At 33.3% G+C, this 23,369-nt stretch overlaps 1 protein-coding gene across 3 annotated transcripts in view; it reads right to left on the bottom strand.

Moving 5' to 3' along the window:
- The window catches only part of LOC149808567 (3',5'-cyclic-AMP phosphodiesterase 4D-like), a 418,389-nt gene that overhangs the window by 291,821 nt on the left and 103,199 nt on the right, over positions 1-23,369 (bottom strand). The window lies entirely within an intron of this gene.

Genomic DNA, 23,369 nt, shown 5'->3' with positions numbered 1-23,369 from the left:
GAAAGATTAACATCAACAATTTTTAAGAACTAATTCACTAAGTATGTATCCATGCAGTAACCTACATCTAAGCTAGATGAACAAGCCCCAGATCAATGATTGCCCTGATGAAATGTTACGACCTTAATTTCTATCAAGGCCATCTCATCTGTTATCTAAAGTGGTAATAAAAGCAATTTATTTTACTTGGCAATGATTCATTCCAATATCCATCTCCTTAAGGCTTTACCTAATCATAATCATAAAGATGCTTGAATTTAGTAATAGAAAATTGTGAAGCTCTTCTGAGTGAAATGAAAATCTAAAATTAAAAGATAATGTATAGAATTTTGTCATACTGCCTAATACGGAGAAGGATTTTCCATGTTAAACATTCACCTGCTACAATGAAATTACAGCTAGACATTCATGGGCATCGTGACTCAAGTAAAGAATAAAAAGAACAAATTTATTTTCTTAAGTTGTAACTGTTTCCTTGCACTAATGTTAAGTGACCTGGTTGTGAATGCATACATTCCAGAATACAATCCAAGAGAAATATGTGTGATGTGAATGATAAAATCATTCTGGCAAAGCTTTTTGAGTTTGTCAGAACAACTCACCCACCTGAAATGTCAGACAATACATGACAATTTTGGAATGTGAAAAAAAGAAGAAATAAATGGATGTGAAAATGAATGACTCCTTGGTTAGACTGAATTGGCACATTCACTGGACTTGCATTGCATAAAATATAATTCAGACCAACAGGGATTAAACACTTAAACTGAAAGTTCTCCCACACTGACATTTCTAAAAACAAAAAAGACAATTCTGTCATTGCTGAAAATATGCTGCTATATTTCCACCCAAATAATGCAAATTTATTGTTCTTTCCTTGATCTTTACTTAATGAAGCAAAAGTCAACTATGTTAATCTCATCAAATGAAACCGTATTAAAGCAAATCTTTTCAGAATCAATATCGTTGTCCCTCCCAATATAGCTTGAAAAGACACCACTAACTCATCCATTACATGCATGACCTATATATGCACCAGATACAGTTGGATTAGCAAACAATATCCAAACTTTGGCAAAGGCAAATAATGCGTGTAAGAAAGTCAGTTCCGATACAAATATTTTTTCCCCATGACTTCTCCATGGCAAATTTCTGATGTTTCATTTACTACATTCTTTAATGTTTACAATGAAAGAGTCAAAGTTGAATGTTCACAAAGAAGATTATCGTAATACTGATAGGTCAACATAATCAGCTTTTCTCTCAAGATGGCCTTGTCCTCCCCCAACAGGATCCACCCACCTGAACACCACAGATGAGTAGAGACATTAATGTGGACTTACACCCAGGCAGAGAAATCGGCAAAATGGAAGATTTCATAACTATGATTCTGAAACTGTCAATTTTAAACGGCTGCCTATAAAGCACCTCAGTATAACACAGTCACTGATATAACATAAATATAGTCACAATCACACTATAACACACCTCAGTATAACACGGTCACTGATATAACATAAATATAGTCACAAACACACTATAACACACCTCAGTATAATACAGTCACTGATATAACATAAATATAGCCACAATCACCCTATAACACCTCAGTATAACACAGTCACTGATATAACATAAATAGTCACAATCACACTATAACACACCTCAGTGTAACACAGTCACTGATATAACATAAATAGTCACAATCACACTATAACACACCTCAGTGTAACACAGTCACTGATATAACATATAGTCACAATCAGACTATAACACACCTCAGTATAACACAGTCACTGACATAACATATAGTCACAATCACACTATAACACACCTCAGTATAACACAGTCACTGATATAACATAAATATAGTCACAATCACACTATAACACACCTCAGTATAACACAGTCACTGATTGGTAGTCAAGGATCTGACTATTACACATCTTAAAACACAGTGACTAATACAATGCAGGTATAGTCATGATCTCTCTAAAAAAAACACCTCAGTATAAAATATTCCTTGTATAACATAAGCAGCCATAAATATCATTATAAAGTGACACAGTATAACACAATCCCTGATATAACAGAAGCATAGCCATGCTCACAACTATAAGCCACCTTACTATAGCACAGTCCCAGATACACCATATAGTCACAATCACACTATAATACACCTCAGTATAACACAATCTCTGATATAAAATAACTAAGGTCACAATCACACTATAAGGATACAAGTCAATGATATAACATAAACATAAATCTCACTATAAAGTACCACATTATAACATAGTCCCTTACATAATATATGCTTAGTCATCAATCTCAAAATAAGGTACCTCAGTAAACTAACGCCTGGTATAACATGAGCACAGTCAGGAATCGCACTATAATATACCTCAGTATAACAAAGTCCCTAATATAACACAGATAACATCATGTATCTCATTATGACACACCTACATCAATGCTCACAATATCTGATAGCTCGATGCCCAGGGCTGTCTAATTTTGGAATGGGGTCCCTCCTGTATTAGAAGTGAGGCGCCCATTGGGCTAAATGTCAAAACAAAATCTGATTTGCCTGAGAAAACTTCAAACCATGCTGACGATATGTGGAAATTTATTTTCAGGATGTTAAGATACTAATGCCCCTTACCCATATAAAGATTGTCTACTTATCATACTTCTATCGAAAACGACAAACTTTTTACAAAATGAAGCATGTGACTGATTGCATGGGTTACTTTTAACTTGGCTTTAACATACAACTGGAGGCAGGACAAAATACCACTTTGGATAACAGCCTGAACCAGTCTACTGGGTACCAGAACTGTTCTCGCTTTTTCATTGCACCTGGTGCAATGCATACATGCCAACCCCAGGAGTGGTATAAGTGTAATTATTGCTAATATAAGTGGCAAACAAGTGTGATCTGATCATAAAAAGTGCAGTCTATATATATTACATGCCATTACAGTACACTGTATGAAAAAATGTACTTTTGTCTGTACTACTCTAACCTGGTACTGCAGCTGTTCCAAGTTCTTGTCACAAATGAGCATAATCGAGTGGATTAAAACAAGAAAACAAACACAAAACATACAAATTTTTTATATTCAACACTCACATTAATTAGTCTACATGTTTTAACTTCGCTGAATGATTGCGAAGTTCACAAATTCTGCCATGAGCATGATGATGTACTCAATCTGAGTGCTGTATTCCATCACTCTAATATTCTTCTTTTCAAATGTGTAAAACGGTTTATCCTTTTTCATTTAAAAAGATCTATGTGCTCTAACATTTTTCAGTGACAGAACATCCACAAGTCAAGCTGTTAATGCCTGTTTCACTTTACATCTGGTGCCATTTTCTTCAAAAGTACAGACTGGTCCACTATTGTACTCTATTATTGATACAATGAATCTGCCTGGCAAGGTTTCAAATTGAAGAAATGCATCTGTTACCTTGGAAATGTGTCATGTACAGTTGCTAAAAGCATAATGGTCCAGGCATTTATGGCAATGATGCATGGCCTAGTAATGAAATTAAGGCTAACTTGTATACAAGACAAGGTGTTAATTGATTACTTTATTGTTGTAATCTGGAGACTTTAGGCTAAATGCATGATATTTTTGGAGGAAATTTAAATACTAAAGGGATCGAATGTGGTCAGTGATGACTTTCAAGTCACCGATTAAAAATTGGTGACAGAGAGATAAAAAGGAACTACGGACCAAAAAATTATTTTGGCAAAAACTCTGAAGTATTTTGATTTTTTTAAATCTTTCATTATTAATACGTTGTTTAAGATGTTTGAAGTTAAAGTTTAATGAATAATAATTCAGCTGTCCCTTGCTCACATTACACAAAACAGGTTAATCATATTAATTAAGCAGCGCCTATGAACAACATCAAAAGTATAAAAGAAACTGCACATTGCATGACATGAAATATTTTTTTAAATAAACACACAAGTCAGTTTAAAATGATTTTGCTTTTATCTTTTCATATTTGAAGTATAGTGATTGCAACATTCTGTGAGAAATAACAGTAAAATGAAATTTTAGTCCAAGCTTCATGAATTTGAGTCCGGGCTTGTGATTTTTGACCAGTGTCTGAATTATTTTTCTTGGAGCACTGTACATATAACATGGTCTTTAATATAATATGAACATAGCCAGAATCACACTATAAAAGCATCTCAGTATAACACAATCCTTGATATAACATGAATATAGTTATCATTCTCACTATAAACCACCTCCATATGACACAGGCCTTGATATAACATGAGTATAGTCACAATCACACTCTAAGGTACTGAAGTAATTTTTTTTATAATTTAACATGAATACAAGCATGGATATCACTATAAAGCACCTCAATATAACACAGTCCCTGATATAACACGAGCAGTCATGAACTCACTATAAAGCACCTCAGTATAACACAGTCCTTGATATAACATGAATATAATTATAATTCTCACTATAAACCACCTCCGTATGACACAGACGTTGATATAACATGAATATAGTTATCATTCTCACTATAAACCACCTCCATATGACACAATCCTTGATATAACATGAATATAGTTATCATTCTCACTACAAACCACCTCCATATGACACAGGCCTTGATATAACATGAGTATAGTCACAATCACACTCTAAGGTACTGAAGTAATTTTTTTTCTAATTTAACGTGAATACAAGGACAGATATCACTATAAAGCACCTCAATATAACAGTCCCTGATATAACACAAGCAGTCATGAACTCACTATAAAGCACCTCAGTATAACACAGTCCTTGATATAATATGAGCAGTCATGATCTCATTATTATGCAGCTCAATATAACACAGTCGCTGATATAAAGAGTATACTTACTCATGAATCTCACTATTAAGCACCTTAGTATAATGCATTCCCTGATGTAACACTGGCATAGTCCTGGACCTCACCAGAACACAGTCCCCATTTTAATGCATGGATAGTCACAGATCCCATTTTTATGGTTCAGTTCAACACTCACCCAAATCAATCATATGAAAATGATCTTAGAAGTATGATTGAAAAACAGCCTGAAGCTTTCGATAATAGAGATCTCGTGGGAGCTTTGTCAGTTGATTTTAGGAAAGCTTTTGATTTACTTGATATTTTACTTAAAAAATTAAAACTTTACAAGCTCACTGACATCTCTTTAATTGATTTAAGTCATAAATGACAGTCTAAAAACAAGCTGACATAAAAAATGTCAAGTCAGTCAAGAAACATTTAATTTCTGGAGTGATAACCTCTATTTAGGGCAATTTGTAATATAAATAATCACAGCATGCATACATAAGTGTTGATAATCCATAAATGTATGAATCATTAGATGATCACAACAATCTATGAAAGGACATGTTTAAGAAAAGCTACATTTAAATTTAACAGTTCTTACGTTTCTATGCCCAACAATATAATAATGTGTTCAGTACAAGGACAATAATACTAATACAGATTCCAGTCCACCAATATTGTGCACACTGCAGTCAAATAATTTTCTTCTCTCCAAGCCAAAAACTGGAAATAGTCTGGTTTTCTTGGGTCCAATGACTTGGAACTGTCTACTTAAAGATGTTAAAGAAGCATCATCAATACTTTCCTTCCATCACAGATGATTGAAATGGATGCAATCCAAATAATGTCCAAAACAGGGTATGGCTAACTTCATTTTTATATGTTTATAACTGCATAAAGTGTGTGTGTGTGTGTGTGTGTGTGTGTGTGTGTGCATGTTTGCATATATTAAGTGTGCACATGTTTGCATGTGCATGTGTGTGTGAAAAGTTTTAAATCATGCATGTTTGTATACAGAATGCTTTGTGCTGAATCCATACTGTGTTGCTTTTGCATACAAGGATCTATAATACCTTTTTAGTATGATGACCCTTTTACATCTGCATCTGATAAAGCTGCCTGTACACTATGCAAAAATTGAGGTCCACAAGCGAGATTGTCTTTTTGCACTAGTTGTGTCACCCTCATCAAATAACTATATTATATTATATTATATTATATTATATTATGTTATATATTTTTACATTCCCTATAACATGGTACAAGTGCATTTTACCTTATATTAAACCCATTGAAACACATAAAAATATGAAATTCTTGACAAGTCAATTTTAAGTGCTAGTATTTTATTAAAATACTTTCCTTATCATCATTATTATCAAGAGCTTTCTTTCCATAGCTCTAGTAACTGCACAAGCTGGGTATAAATCAGGGAATTCTTTTTCAATAGGATCGACTTTCTGATCCAAACTAGTCTTGTCAGTTACAAGTGGATTAACCACAACCTTATCTCCAGCTAGGTCATTGCCTAGTAATAAATGAATGCCCTCAGTGGGTAAAGCAATCACTGTTCTGACTGTCACGGTCCCTGAGACTAAGTCTGATGTCAAATTTGCACAATGGACAGAAACATTAACAAAGCCATACTCTACTCCCTGAATAAGAACCCTCTCATTAGAAGAATACTTCTCAGAAAAAGGCAAAGTACCTGACAATAAAAGACTCTGAGAAGCTCCTGTGTCCCTTAAAATTTTAATAGGGATAGGATTGGCCGAATCACCCAAGAGTGATATTGAACCCTTCAACATGAATGGTTCATAATTCTCCATAATAAAATCAGACTGGAGTTTGTTAGACCCAATAAATGTTTTGTTTTCAATACATGACAAATAAGAGCATTTGGCATAGGTCTGTCTTGATTCTGATGCTTATTTTTAATTTGTAGCAATCAGGAATAATGTGTCTTTTCTTCTTGTAATAGGTACATGTAAGAAGAGACAAGGATTTTTGACCAAGCTTATCAGAAGCTTGATTTCTGAAGGTTGTGCCAGATTGAAATTTAGAAGGGCTTGTATTTGGTTGAAATACATTTTGACCAGAAGACTGCAGAGTAGAAGACTTGCCTACAAAAGGAACTTTATGAGCTAAAGAATACTTGTCAGCAGCACGAGCAGCATTTTCCAAGGTTTCAATCTGTTGCTCATCAAGATAAGTCTTAATGTCACTATGGACACAGTTCTTGAACTCTTTAAGTAATACAAGTTGTTTAAGACTTTCATAATCTTGATCAACTTTCTGGGCTAAACACCATCTATCAAATAACTGCTCTTTTTCTCTTGCAAATTCTACATGAGTTTGTCCTGCTTCTTTTTTATTGTTCCTGAATTTTGCTGATAAGCCTCAGGGACTAACTCATAATCCTTTAAGACGCATTCCTTAACCAGATCATAGTCAGCACTTTGCTGTACTGCAGTGAATGGCAAATATCACTAACTAAAACAGTATGTACACATTGTAATAATAAAGTCCAATGCTCCTTTGGCCATTTCAAATTTTCAGCTTGTTTTTCAAAATGAGGAAAATATTTGTCCACTTCTTTTTCTCTAAACGGGGGAACTAACCTAACATTCTTGGTAACATCAAAACTTGAATTTGCATCTAAAGTGGGAATGTGCTTTTCACTTGCTAGCTCTATTTCTTTTATTCTAAATTGATATTCCCTCTCTTCCTTCTCCCTTGCATTTGCATGTCTCTCTCTCTCTCCTCTTTCTCTACCTGTAACTGCATTTACATCTGTTTCTCCTCGTTTTGTAACTGCATTTGTTCTTTTTGTAACTGCATTTGTTTTTCTCTCTCTCTTTCTTCCTTATCTAATTGAATCTGCATTTGTTTTTCCTCTTTCTGTAATAACATTTGTTCTTTCTCTTTCTCCAACTGCATTTGTTCTTTCTCTTTCTCCAACTGCAACTGCATTTGTTTTTCTTCTTTATCTTTCTGAAGTCCCAGCTTTCTTAACTCTAATTCCATCTTGTATTTTAATTCTAATTCTTTTATTTTTATGTCAGAGTCTGATACAGACTTACTGATCGAAACCAAAGCACTTTTATCCAAAACATTCTTTTCCACCAAATACTGGACAAAAATGTTTTTTATTTCTTGCTTTGTTAAAGATACTTTTGCCTCAGAAAGTTCACATTTTCTAGCAAGCTGAAGCAATTCCTCTTCTTTCATAAGATCTAATTGTTCCTGGGTAGGATTTGAAAAAAAGATCTCCACTTTTGATGACATTGTAAAAAAAAAGCTTGTTGATTTCACTAAAGATTTAAAAAATGAAAAATAATGCTTGGGATTTAACAAATTATGAAACATGGGGAATTTAAATTTCAAAAACCAAAGTGTTCTGAAATATTTTACACAAAATTCATATATCCCAAGGACAAGTGCCCAATTTTCTTGTTACATGTTTAGGGTCTTACAAAAAGTAACAAGAAAAGAGTGAAGCCAACAAGCTTTGTAAAATTTAACAAATAATTTATTTCCCTAGAAAAACAAGGCAGAAATGAGATAAAGAACTTACAGCTTTACGAATCAAATCCTAAATTGATTTACAAGTTAAAAAATAGAAGTCCTACTATTAAAAAGTCCTAAATGAATCTGAGTTCGAGCCCCAATGAAATCCAAAACAGAAGGCAATGACTTCTGTTGAAACCTTCAAAGTGCTGTTGTATCAACAGTTCCTTGTTGAATCACAGAAAAAAAATTAATCCAGTTTTGATATCCAAATAAATTTCAATAAATGTCTTTATCCAATAATTCTGTAGAAGCACTTATATATTTCCAAGGAAAAGAATCACTTGTATTCCATAAAATAAAATTTCAACTCAAACTGGTCACAACAAAACACATTTATGTGTCAATGGTTTGGAGCCCAAATGCCCAAATTCTCTCTAGAAAACAGTTTTAATTTAAGATGCAAAACATATTCCCATATGAGAGTCACAAGGTCATCCTTCCAGAACACAATAGCTTTTTACATGCCTAACATCACCTACTTCCAGTATGGTCTTAACTGAAATCATTGGTTCTTTCGGAAAGTATTTTTTTAAAAGTTGTTTACTAAAACTGCCACTGTTTCTGAATCAAGGTCAGCATTATATAAAATGTCTCTATTATTAGCTTTTTATGTCAAAAATATAAAAAAATCAGAACTGGACTCTATTCTGGACAATATCAAATCCAGTAAGTAAAGTTACATTACAAATGCATGTAAGGGAAATTAAAAATATTAAAACTAACAAACAAACAATTAGATTAAATCAAATATAAATTAAATCAAATATACATAACATAATAATAATAACTTTACTTAAAGAGTGACACAGTTACTCTGATGCCTGGAACTAATCCTCCTTGTGGCCCTCTATTATATACATATTTACTTTCAAAATACATGTGCACAGTTATATATACACACACACACACCATTGATAATAAGCTATATTTATATATGAACATAATAAACAGAAAATTTACATGAACACGCTTCAAATTGGTAAATGGTGAACATACAGTACAAAAGTAAAGCGACAACAAAATGGAAGGTTAGTATATTTAAACTTTATGTTGTTAATCAAACAGGTTCCACTTTTCATCCATTGAATTAGATTATTATTCAATGCATTTATTTTGGTAAAGGGTGAACATACAGTACAAAAGTAGTGAGACAACAAAATGGAAGGTTAGTATATTTAAACTATGTTGTTGATCAAACAGGTTCCACTTTTCATCCACTGAATTAGATTATAATTCAATGCATTTATTTTTGTACTTTCTCTAATTTTCTTTGGGATTCTTAACTTGTACATTTATGGGTGCCAGTCTCTTGACTTGTAGATTATAGCTGCTAGTGTTTTAACTTGCTCATTATGGGTACTAGTCACAGGTTTGACGCAGATTATGGGTACTAGTGATTTGACACAGATTATGGATGCCAGTGGTTTGACACAGATTATGGGTACTACTGATTTGACACAGATTATGGGTACTAGTGATTTGACACAGATTATGGGTGCTAGTGATATGACAAAGATTATGGATGCCAGTGGTTTGACAGAGATTATGGGTACTAGTGATTTGACACAGATTATGGGTACTAGTGATTTGACAAAGATAATGGGTGCTAGTGGTTTGACACATATTATATATACTAAAGGTTTGACACAGATTATGGTGTTAGTGTTTTTTTGACACAGATTATGGTGCTAGTGGTTTAACAGATTATGTTGCCAGTTTTTTTGACACAGATTATGGTGCTAGTGGTTTAACAGATTATGTTGCTAGTCAGGTTTGACACAGATTACGGTGCTAGTGTTTTTTTGACACAGATTATAAGTACTAGAGGTTTGACAGGTTATGGTGTTAGTGGTTTTTTGACACTGATTATGGTGTTAGTGGTCTGAAATAGATTATGGTGCAAGTCAGGTTTGACAAAGATTATGGGTGCTAGTGGTCTGAAATAGATTATGGTGCTAGTGGTTTGACACAGATTATGGTGCAAGTCAGGTCTCTAACAGATTATGGTGTTTGTGGTTTGACTTGAAGATTATGGGTAATAGTGACAACTATGGGCAATCATAATAATGGAAGATTGGTCAGAAAAAAGTCACTTTTCATATACTGTGGAAACTCAATCTCAAACACAAGTTCACAGCTTTACCATAACTAGCTCTTTAATCTTCCAGTAAATTATACAATAGCAGAAAAAGGTCTGTTCTATGTACTATATGCTGAGGCAACAATGGTAATACTACTACTGCTACTACTACTACAACTACTACTACTACTAATAATAATAATAATAAAGACTTTATTTAGAGAAGGTAACTCAATTAGTTACAGAAATAATCTACCTTGAGGCCTTCTATCTGTGACGTACAACATATACAGTATATACAACATGAAGTGAAGAATCTGGCTTGACACTAGATTTTAAAATTCAAATTATCAAGCCTGGAACACATGCACAGGCATCTGTGTAAACATAAACATATATAAAACATAAAATATCATCATGCATTGAAAAATTCAACTATGAAAATGATTCAAAATTACAGAAAAGCATGTGTAACTGTACCACTGTACCAATACTGTATATTGTAAGTTCTTCCACACACCCAGTGCACATGGTTATGAAGAAATGTAAGAAGACAGGAATGCAATTTCAGAGGCACGTGACAAGCATATACAGAAATATAAAATGCACCGGGGTGAAGAGAGTACAGTTTTAAGGATTTGACATGATAATCCTTTGCACTATTGATGTTTACATTTCCATTCAATATTCTATCAATTTCAGAATAATCTAACAATGTCTCATCAATCTTGTCCGAAAAATTGATGATGCAAGTCTTTACGCCACATTCTAATCAAAATCAAATCAAATATAACTCTGAGCGGTAACAAGTTCAGCCCATAAGACTAACCCATCAAAATGACTATATGTTGTGGATATTGTTTCTTAACATTAACTAATTATGAAGAAGCTCTAAAATTACACATGATTGTCTGAAAATCTATGTTCTGCATACAACACGATCTAAAAATCAACGCTTATAGTGCATGACAATTATTGTCAACTTGGCAAAATTTAAGACTGATGTAATCACCTCATTTGCCCATCAGAAGCTAAAGAACAGGTAATATATCCTGACATAAGGACAAGAAAAATGCTAGAGATAGAGAGTACCCAAAAATATCAAGCCAGGAATAGATCTTTGTGATGCTGAAAATCATTTTGTGTGACATTAAATAGTAAAAACACGGCACTGTTTTCCGAAGAGTTGTCAGTGCAGCAAATAATTTCTGATAGTGAGGGAATAAAACCCCAGCGATAAAGTCTAAAGCTTACTTCTGTTTTCCTGACAGGAAATATTTAAGATGAGGTGGATCATTATATCTAACAAATGATTATTTGAGAGAAGGTGGATTCGTTATATCTAATAAATGATGTTAGAGATGAGGTGGAGGCATTATAGTCAATAATGATGTCTAAGATGAGGTGAATTCATTATATCCAATAAATAATGTTTGAGATGAGGTGGCTAAATGATTTTTGAGATGAGGTGAATTCATTATATCCAATAAATGATGTTTGAGATGTGGTTAAATGATGTTTGAGATGAGATGGGTTCATTATATCCAATAAATGTTTGAGATGGGGTGGTTAAATGATGTTTGAGATGAGGTGAATTCATTATGTCCAATAATTAATTTTTGAGATGTGGTTAAATGATGTTCGAGATGAGATGGATTCATTATATCCAATAAATGATGTCTGAGATGAGGTGGATTCATTATATCCAATAAATGATATCTGAGATGAGATGGATTCATTATATCCAATAAATGATGTTTGAGATGAGATGGATTCATATTATATCCAATAAATGATGTTTGAGATGAGATGGATTCATTATATCCAATAAGTAATGTTTGAGATGAGGTGGTTAAATGATGTTTGAGATGAGATGGATTCATCATATCCAATAAATGATTTCATTTATTTATGAATGCACAGCAATTTGAAAGAAAAGACACATGACTGAATATTTCCAGTCACTTTTCTTACTGTTGTTAAACATAGTTCAATATTAATTTTGTGTCAATGGAAATACCAGTGCAAGATTATTATATTAAAATTTGTAATCTGTTGTTGTCTGGAATCGATGCAATTTTTCAGAACATGATAGGTTCTACATTGCGGCCAGAGTATATCTAGTGGATGCAGAACCCAGAAAAATTCCGGGAATAACCACTGGCCCACAGGAAACTAACGGCAAGCTTCTCGCATATCCATACTGTCAAAGCCTCTCAATCTAGTGTAGACAGAGGTGAGATGATGTTGATCTGTAAAAGTGAGCAACTTAGGCCCCATTTAGTTATGTAATACTTCCATATTTATGTGCTGTAGCAAGTTTATAATAAATGACGAAAACATTTAAGATCCCCCTAATAATGAAATAATGGGCATATCCACAAATTTAAAACAATGAGACCCTTTTCTTTTGAGAACCTATCATTGTATGACCTTGACATTTCATCCAAACATCTTCAATCATTATTTGCAAGAAAGAACGACGCTTTATGGGGCACATAAAACTGATGAAACTGAACTTGTTCAATTATCAGCAATTTAACAAAAAATATCGTGTATCTCAAGACAAACAACAACTTAATCTGTTACAAAATTGTTATTCTGTCTTATCTATTAGAGATATTTTAAGCAAAGAATACTGAGAGACTGATATCTAACTTGCAAATGATGATCAGTGTGCTGTCGGGCCTAATAAAACACTGCATGTACACTGTAATTACACTGCTATGCTGCTGACAAGACACTTGCATAAATACTGAAAATATTGCATGAACTTTAGTAATTAAATATTTTCATAATGAAAAAGTCAGCTACTGCATTTCTTTACCTTCATAAAAGAAGCTGCATGAAAATAAATCTAAAGAACAAAGAAAACATGACTAAACCAATTTCTAGGGGAAATATATCTAAATGAATGAAGAAAAAACTAAGGAAATACTATGATAAATAAATCTTGATGAAAGGAAGCATCCAATTATGCGCTGTTAAATGGAAGTCAACTGTTAAGTTGCTATGGCCAGCAGTTACAAAATATACTGTCATTTTTCTAAATAGGGCATCAGACTTGACCAAAAAAAAAAACCATCATTCATGCCAACCCTTCTGAAAATGGTGAGGAGTTCTTGAGAATCAAAAAGTGGGGGTTTTGTGGTCCCCTGACTCAGGCAGGCAACCTTGTACAATTAAAAGTAAGTTATCTAGTCATATGCAGTGAATGAGCTGAAATTAAAATCTGCATCAAAGAAAATTTTAAAAAATATAGTTTCTTGGAATGTAATAATATGCTTCCAAACAAAACAGGCAGGCAGAGTCATAGCATTTTCATATATAAACACACACACACACACTAAAACTAGAGATGTGTTCATGAAATAATTGGATGCCCAACCACAATGACCTAAACACAAAACTTAACCAAAGTACAATGGACATAAAGAGAGAAAGACAATAGAAATATCATATGCCCCTACCACTGCAGACATGTTTAAGTTTCATAAAAAAAGTGGGATCTGATCTGCCATGAAAATTGGTCTGCCTATTAATAAGTAATTTTGTATTGAAAAATAAAAATGTTTCAATCAGCATCCACCCCCACCCTCAAAACCCAAACCAAACTGCAGGCACATTTAATGTATTACACACTATTAGCTGCCTGCATCTATAAATTAACAGCAGAGTATTTTTGTAATCTTGAGAAACAATTTGTTTTGGAACTAGTCTGAAACTGTAATGGGTCTCAATTAGCCAGATGCTTATATACAAGAAAGAGTAAAATTAGTCCCTCGCGATGACAATGGGCAGTAGTATGGGATGGTGTCAGTCTTCAAGATGTCCAAGAGTCAGGTGGATGATATGTTACTTTGATTTGGCCACCAAAAACAGAAGAAAAAAAACATCTCAATGAAATACAATTCAGATTTGGAGCAGAAATGGGACTCTTTATAAAGAATATGTGACAGTGGAACTAGTTTTGTGTTCTGAAATTTGTGCAATCAACACTTTAGCATAAACCATGGCAGACAGGATCATACTGTGTTTATTTTCTGTGATAAAGATCAACCTGTACTACTCAGCAGGTGTTACATATAAAGTCTTACATGCTGCCAAGAAGGCTACATGGAATCATGTTCAGGAACACAGTAGTTCAGCAAAAGACTTGTTGCAAATATGAACATTATTACAAAAAAAATTAATTTTGTTAGAAAAATTCTTTTTTCTCATACCCGAGTTAATAAAAAAAATAATAAATTTGTAATAAATTAGTGGTACTTAGAAACAAAAGAGAGAAATGGCAAAGTATGCAGACATACAACTTCACATATCTAAATGCAGCCATATACTGTGATCTTAGTAAGCTGGCAAACCTCATCAAATTTTTCTCTGCAACTCAACATACCTGTACATCTAGTGGTAGAGGATAAAGTTACACATTGTTTCTGTTTTTACAATCCATTAGGCCAACAATAAAGTTACACATTGTTTCTGTTTTTACAATCCATTAGGCCAACAATAAAGTTAAAAATTGTTTCTGTTTTTACAGAGTCCATTAGGCCAAACAATAAAGTTACACACTGTTTCTGTTTTTACAATCCATTAGGCCAACAATAAAGTTACACATTGTTTCTGTTTCTACAATCCATTAGGCCAACAATAAAGTTACACATTGTTTCTGTTTTTACAATCCATTAGGCCAAAAATAAAGTTACACATTGTTTCTGTTTCTACAATCCATTAGGCCAACAATAAAGTTACACACTGTTTCTGTTTCTACAATCCATTAGGCCAACAATAAAGTTACACACTGTTTCTGTTTTTACAATCCATTAGGCCAACAATAAAGTTACACACTGTTTCTGGTTTTACAATCCATTAGGCCAACAATAAAGTTACACACTGTTTCTGTTTTTACAATCCATTAGGCCAACAATAAAGTTACACATTGTTTCTGTTTTTACAATCCATTAGGCCAACAATAAAGTTACACACTGTTTCTGTTTTTACAATCCATTAGGCCAACAATAAAGTTACACATTGTTTCTGTTTTTACAGAGTCCATTAGGCCAAACAGTAAAGTTACACACTGTTTCTGTTTTTACAATCCATTAGGCCAACAATAAAGTTACACATTGTTTCTGTTTTTACAATCCATTAGGACAACAATAAAGTTACACATTGTTTCTGTTTTTACAGAGTCCATTAGGCCAAACAATAAAGTTACACACTCTTTCTGTTTTTACAATCCATTAGGCCAACAATAAAGTTACACATTGTTTCTGTTTTTACAATCCATTAGGCCAACAATAAAGTTACACATTGTTTCTGTTTCTACAATCCATTAGGCCAACAATAAAGTTACACATTGTTTCTGTTTTTACAGAGTCCATTAGGCCAAACAATAAAGTTACACATTGTTTCTGTTTTTACAATCCATTAGGCCAACAATAAAGTTACACACTGTTTCTGTTTTTACAATCCATTAAGCCAACAATAAAGTTACACATTGTTTCTGTTTTTACAATCCATTAGGCCAACAATAAAGTTACACACTGTTTCTGTTTTTACAATCCATTAAGCCAACAATAAAGTTACACATTGTTTCTGTTTTTACAATCCATTAGGCCAACAATAAAGTTACACACTGTTTCTGTTTTTACAATCCATTAGGCCAACAATAAAGTTACACATTGTTTCTGTTTTTACAGAGTCCATTAGGCCAAACAATAAAGTTACACATTGTTTCTGTTTTTACAATCCATTAGGCCAACAATAAAGTTACACATTGTTTCTGTTTTTACAATCCATTAGGCCAACAATAAAGTTACACATTGTTTCTGTTTTTACAGAGTCCATTAGGCCAAACAATAAAGTTACACATTGTTTCTGCTTTTACAATCCATTAGGCCAACAATAAAGTTACACACTGTTTCTGTTTTTACAATCCATTAGGCCAACAATAAAGTTACACATTGTTTCTGTTTTTACAATCCATTAGGCCAACAATAAAGTTACACATTGTTTCTGTTTTTACAATCCATTAAGCCAACAATAAAGTTACACATTGTTTCTGTTTTTACAATCCATTAGGCCAACAATAAAGTTACACACTGTTTCTGTTTTTACAATCCATTAGGCCAACAATAAAGTTACACATTGTTTCTGTTTTTACAGAGTCCATTAGGCCAAACAGTAAAGTTACACACTGTTTCTGTTTTTACAATCCATTAGGCCAACAATAAAGTTACACATTGTTTCTGTTTTTACAATCCATTAGGACAACAATAAAGTTACACATTGTTTCTGTTTTTACAGAGTCCATTAGGCCAAACAATAAAGTTACACACTGTTTCTGTTTTTACAATCCATTAGGCCAACAATAAAGTTACACATTGTTTCTGTTTTTACAATCCATTAGGCCAACAATAAAGTTACACACTGTTTCTGTTTTTACAATCCATTAGGCCAACAATAAAGTTACACATTGTTTCTGTTTTTACAGAGTCCATTAGGCCAAACAATAAAGTTACACATTGTTTCTGTTTTTACAATCCATTAGGCCAACAATAAAGTTACACACTGTTTCTGTTTTTACAATCCATTAAGCCAACAATAAAGTTACACATTGTTTCTGTTTTTACAATCCATTAGGCCAACAATAAAGTTACACACTGTTTCTGTTTTTACAATCCATTAAGCCAACAATAAAGTTACACATTGTTTCTGTTTTTACAATCCATTAGGCCAACAATAAAGTTACACATTGTTTCTGTTTTTACAGAGTCCATTAGGCCAAACAATAAAGTTACACATTGTTTCTGTTTTTACAATCCATTAGGCCAACAATAAAGTTACACATTGTTTCTGTTTTTACAATCCATTAGGCCAACAATAAAGTTACACATTGTTTCTGTTTTTACAGAGTCCATTAGGCCAAACAATAAAGTTACACACTGTTTCTGTTTTTACAATCCATCAGGCCAACAATAAAGTTACACATTGTTTCTGTTTTTACAATCCATTAGGCCAACAATAAAGTTACACATTGTTTCTGTTTCTACAATCCATTAGGCCAACAATAAAGATACACATTGTTTCTGTTTTTACAATCCATTAGGCCAACAATAAAGTTACACACTGTTTCTGTTTTTACAATCCATTAGGCCAACAATAAAGTTACACATTGTTTCTGTTTTTACAGAGTCCATTAGGCCAAACAATAAAGTTACACATTGTTTCTGCTTTTACAATCCATTAGGCCAACAATAAAGTTACACACTGTTTCTGTTTTTACAATCCATTAGGCCAACAATAAAGTTACACATTGTTTCTGTTTTTACAATCCATTAGGCCAACAATAAAGTTACACATTGTTTCTGTTTTTACAGAGTCCATTAGGCCAAACAATAAAGTTACACATTGTTTCTGTTTTTACAAAGTCCATTAGGCCAAACAATAAAGTTACACATTGTTTCTGTTTTTACAATCCATTAGGCCAACAATAAAGTTACACACTGTTTCTGTTTTTACAATCCATTAGGCCAACAATAAAGTTACACATTGTTTCTGTTTTTACAATCCATTAGGCCAACAATAAAGTTACACACTGTTTCTGTTTTTACAATCCATTAGGCCAACAATAAAGTTACACACTGTTTCTGTTTTTACAGAGTCCATTAGGCCAACAATAAAGTTACACATTGTTTCTGTTTTTACAGAGTCCATTAGGCCAAACAATAAAGTTACACATTGTTTCTGTTTTTACAATCCATTAGGCCAAACAATAAAGTTACACATTGTTTCTGTTTTTACAATCCATTAGGCCAACAATAAAGTTACACATTGTTTCTGTTTTTACAATCCATTAGGCCAAAAATAAAGTTACACATTGTTTCTGTTTTTACAATCCATTAGGCCAACAATAAAGTTACACATTGTTTCTGTTTTTACAGAGTCCATTAGGCCAAACAATAAAGTTACAAATTGTTTCTGTTTTTACAATCCATTAGGCCAAAAATAAAGTTACACATTGTTTCTGTTTTTATAATCCATTAGGCAATACAATAAAGTTACACACTGTTTCTGTTTTACAGAGTCCATTAGGCCAAACAATAGTTACACATTGTTTCTGTTTTTACAATCCATTAGGCCAAACAATAAAGTTACACATTGTTTCTGTTTTTACAATCCATTAGGCCAAACAATAAAGCTACACATTGTTTCTGCTTTTACAATCCATTAGGCCAAAAATAAAGTTACACATTGTTTCTGTTTTTACAATCCATTAGGTCAAAAATAAAGTTACACATTGTTTCTGTTTTTATAATCCATTAGGCAATACAATAAAGTTACACACTGTTTCTGTTTTACAGAGTCCATTAGGCCAAACAATAGTTACACATTGTTTCTGTTTTTACAATCCATTAGGCCAAACAATAAAGTTACACACTGTTTCTGTTTTTACAATCCATTAGGCCAAACAATAAAGTTACACATTGTTTCTGTTTTTACAATCCATTAGGGGGGTTGGTGGTTCTTTCCGTGGTTTTTCGGGGTTTTTCCTCCACCATTAATACTGGCCGCCTTGTATAGCCTATCGTGTGCTGAAAAATGGCATTAAACCCTACAACAACAACAACAACAATCCATTAGGTCAAACAATAAAGTATGTGTTGTTCTTTAACAAGACTGAAACTACATTTTTTGTGGTGGTGAGGAGAATCAGGGAAAAAAATAAAATCAAGACAAATTTTTAAAAAAAGATGTAATGTTTATTTTCTAGCATATGCTTCATTTAAGTCTACAAGTACAAAAAAAAAATTTTTAATTTTTTTTTTGCCAGAACCAGAACCAGACATTTGTTTATTTTGGTTTATCAAACACAATTGTAATTAAGTTAGCATGATCCATCATTTATGATTTACTCAATGAATACTCCTGGCACCATTTATGGGACAGAGTATGTGTGATTTGTGAGTGATTTACCTTTTAATGTAGCTTTAACAATTTTTAAGTCATTTCACTAAGTTAATAATGGCAAGTCTAACAATGGTGTATCATGATGCACATGTAGCATTATGTCCCACCCAGTCATATAATCCTGACAAAAGGCCAACCAATCCTTACACTAACCTTTTAATGTTGAGCACCAAGCGAGGCAGCCGCTAGTACCATTTTCATAAGTCTTTGGTATGGCTCGGCCAAGGTTCAAACCTATTACCTCCTGCATCCGAGGCAGATGCTCAAACCAGTTAGGTCAATTAGGCGACTGGAACTGTGAGGACAAGGTGCAACATATGAACTTGCAGATACAGAGTTTGCTGAAATTTACAGTTCATTACAGGGTGATAATCGGTAGTGTTAATATTTGTACTATTCAGAAGCTAGACCATACTTTTGTTCAAACTTCCCCAAAGATCTTCTTAAAATATCCTCAGCACTGCAAAAGATCTTTCTGCATCTCTATTTAAATCTGTGTCAAAACGCAATGGCAATGGTTGTTATTACATCAAATCTTGAAATTCCTCATGGCAGACAAGGGGTGACCCTGGGTGGCCAAGCACTCATCTTTATGGATCATTGTCATCTCACCTCTGTCTGCCAAGTTTCAAGCCTCTGGCTTGGTGAATGTGGTTATATGAGAAAGCTGCCAGTAACTTTCCATGGGTCAGTGGTTCTTGCCAGGGGTTTCCCAGGTTCTCCCTTGCCGTGTATCCTGAGCTCAGAAATGGCATTAAACTGCAAAACAACAGCAGCAGACAGAAGAAGAGTTTTGATGCTGTGTCTTTGGTAAGGAGTCACACTTCTGTACTGCTCCTAACTTTACTTTTCCAACAACTGAAATAATCATGCTGTGTTTTTATAATTAAATATAAATATATGGAGTAAATTCCAATTCTTAATAAATCTGGCCGTTGACAAATGAAGTAGCCTACAATCGTTAACAAAGTAATTAAACACATTTCTGTATTGTCCTTAAAATTACTACTTTGAACACTGAAATAATCACGGATCGCTTTTTCATAATTGCATGATTAGGCTGGTACGGAAATTAAATGGGAACATAGTTGTCCATTATAAACAGAATATCAAAGATCATAGAGGTAAGCTGGTACAGAAATTAAATGGAATATGAAAGATCAAAGAGGTAGGCTGGTACAGAAATTAAATGGAATATGAAAGATCAAAGAGGTAGGCTGGTACAGAAATTAAATGGAATATGAAAGATCAAAGAGGTAGGCTGGTACAGAAATTAAATGGAATATGAAAGATCAAAGAGGTAGGCTGGTACAGAAATTAAATGGAAAATGAAGATCAAAGAGGTAGGCTGGTACAGAAATTAAATGGAATATGAAAGATCAAAAAGGTAGGCTGGTACAGAAATTAAATGGAATATGAAAGATCAAAGAAGTAGGCTGGTACAGAAATTAAATGGAATATGAAAGATCAAAGAGGTAGGCTGGTACAGAAATTAAATGGAATATGAAAGATCAAAGAAGTAGGCTGGTACAGAAATTAAATGGAATATGAAAGATCAAAGAGGTAGGCTGGTACAGAAATTAAATGGAAAATGAAGATCAAAGAGGTAGGATGGTACAGAAATTAAATGGAATATGAAAGATCAAAGAGGTAGGCTGGTACAGAAATTAAATGGAATATGAAAGATCAAAGAGGTAGGCTGGTACAGAATTTAAATGGAATATGAAAGATCAAAGAGGTAGGCTGGTACAGAAATTAAATGGAATATAAAATATAAAAGAGGTAGGCTGGTACAGAAATTAAATGGAATATAGTTCTTCTTCATGATTTAGCAAGTTGAAAGATTAAATGCTTACTGAGTAAACCAAAACAAACCAGTACAGCCAACAGATAAGGAATATTTTGCATGTCTTGGACAGGAAAGATATTAATTAGAAGCGAGCTTGATGGACAGGGCTCAACCCCAAGCATGGAACATCATTCCCAGCCACACAAGGTAGGCACGTGGCATTTCTTCTTGTCATAATCAATATTTAAAATGGATGAAATTCTGAGATAGTCAAACAGGTTGAAGTAATATCAATGCATTTCTCTACTGATGCATCTTTGTCAATACAATGTTATTTTATACATGCTTGTGTGTGTAATAGCCTTGAAACTTTAATTTTCTGAAGTCAATTGAGTAGTGTTATGCCATATGTATGTGACATTCCGCTGTATATACTGTACATCTTGTACATTAAAGAAGCACCAAGGCAGATTAATTCATGTAACTGAGTTACTTTCTCTAAATAAAGTTATTATTATTATTATTATTTGGGAAATATTATATTACTGCATTTCTTTAAATTGAAACCCTTTGTCAATGGTCAGGTACTTGACATTTTGAATCCAAAATCAATAGGTGTCCTCTTTGTCAAGCTATGAATCAGTCCAGTTAATGTAGAGGACAGAACATTTTTTCTTAAAGTCTTGGTGACCTTGACCTTTTATCTACTGACTCCAAAATCAATATGTGATTATCTAATCTCAGTGCAAATTCTCCACAAGTTCAATCATGGTTCATTGCATAAGACTTGTGGTATATCTTTTTCCTAATTTGAGCCCCTCTATCAATTTTCTTTCTTCAATTCTCTGTGACATTCACACTGCACCTTTTTACCACAACAATTTAATAGGATTTATTTTCTTGTCTAAAACACAAGCCATCAACAATGTTTGGTCAACTCATTTGTCAAAGTAGGTGCAGAACAAAAAATGAAGATATTGTGCATAAATAGCTTTTATTCTCATAGACATTCTGACCTTGAACTTTGACACCACAATCAGCGCGTTCCTTTCTTCTCTCAGATGCAAGCCATTTAGAAAGTTTGGCCAAGTTATTGTGTAGAAACAGTTCTCTTTATTTCAGTCCCTGTAAACTTGATCTTTGACCTTTTGAACCCAAAATCGAAATAGTTTCTTCCTCACCCCAAATGCAAGCTACTTCAACAAAGTCTGGTAATGGTATATGGTGGAGAACTCAAGTTACTGTGCAGAACCTAATTAGGGAACAAGAGAGATAGACTGCTATACAAATGGGCAATATTGTAACATAATATTGCATATATAACAATAAATAAAATAATAATGACAAAATGATTTTAATTGCATGAATATAAATATCATGATCATCTTCTTTCAGATAGAAATATTTAATGCAAAATTCCTGTAACTGGCTCAACTTCAACCAAATCATCATACAAAATTCTAGAGTAAATACATTCTGTAATGAAATGGCTTTACATTGTTTTTTCTGGCAAACATGCCAGTCCAAGAAGTGACTTTGCCAACAGATCCCATATTTGCAAGCCAAATCAAGTGTTTCTATTTTAGAAGTTCAACAGACAAATACAGGAGTGGAAACAATCTTTATCCAATGCTGGGCAAGTTCTGTTCCAATCATTTTCTAATTGGGCTGGAAGGTAACTGGTCTGGCTTCTGAGTCCGAATGCAATGTTAATAACCAGAAAATGTTAAAGGAGAGCATATTCCATCTGAAAAGAGTTGAGCAACACACAAGACTTGTGGGCCTTGGCAATAAAAACAATGAATTTCAGCAGATTTTACTAATAAGTCTATTTAAAAATATGATGATGCAGATAAATGTCATATAATTAATCTTTAATAAATGTTTCATGAATTGACCTGAAGTATGCTTCATATCATAACGGAACTTGTCTCTCAAAAAATGGTATAATTGCACAACAGAATTTCTTGATGAATTCTATTTTTCATAAGCAAGCAGAGATGGACGAGTGGCTAACAAGCCAGACCCATAGATATAATGATGGTTCAAATCCTATCATCAGAGAAGATCAAGTCAGCATCTTTGGCATTTCA

This window comes from Sinohyriopsis cumingii, chromosome 1 (assembly GCF_028554795.1).
Source record: "Sinohyriopsis cumingii isolate HCF-2022 chromosome 1, ASM2855479v2, whole genome shotgun sequence".
Taxonomy (NCBI): domain Eukaryota; kingdom Metazoa; phylum Mollusca; class Bivalvia; order Unionida; family Unionidae; genus Sinohyriopsis; species Sinohyriopsis cumingii.
This window is presented reverse-complemented; position numbering and strand designations above follow the sequence as displayed.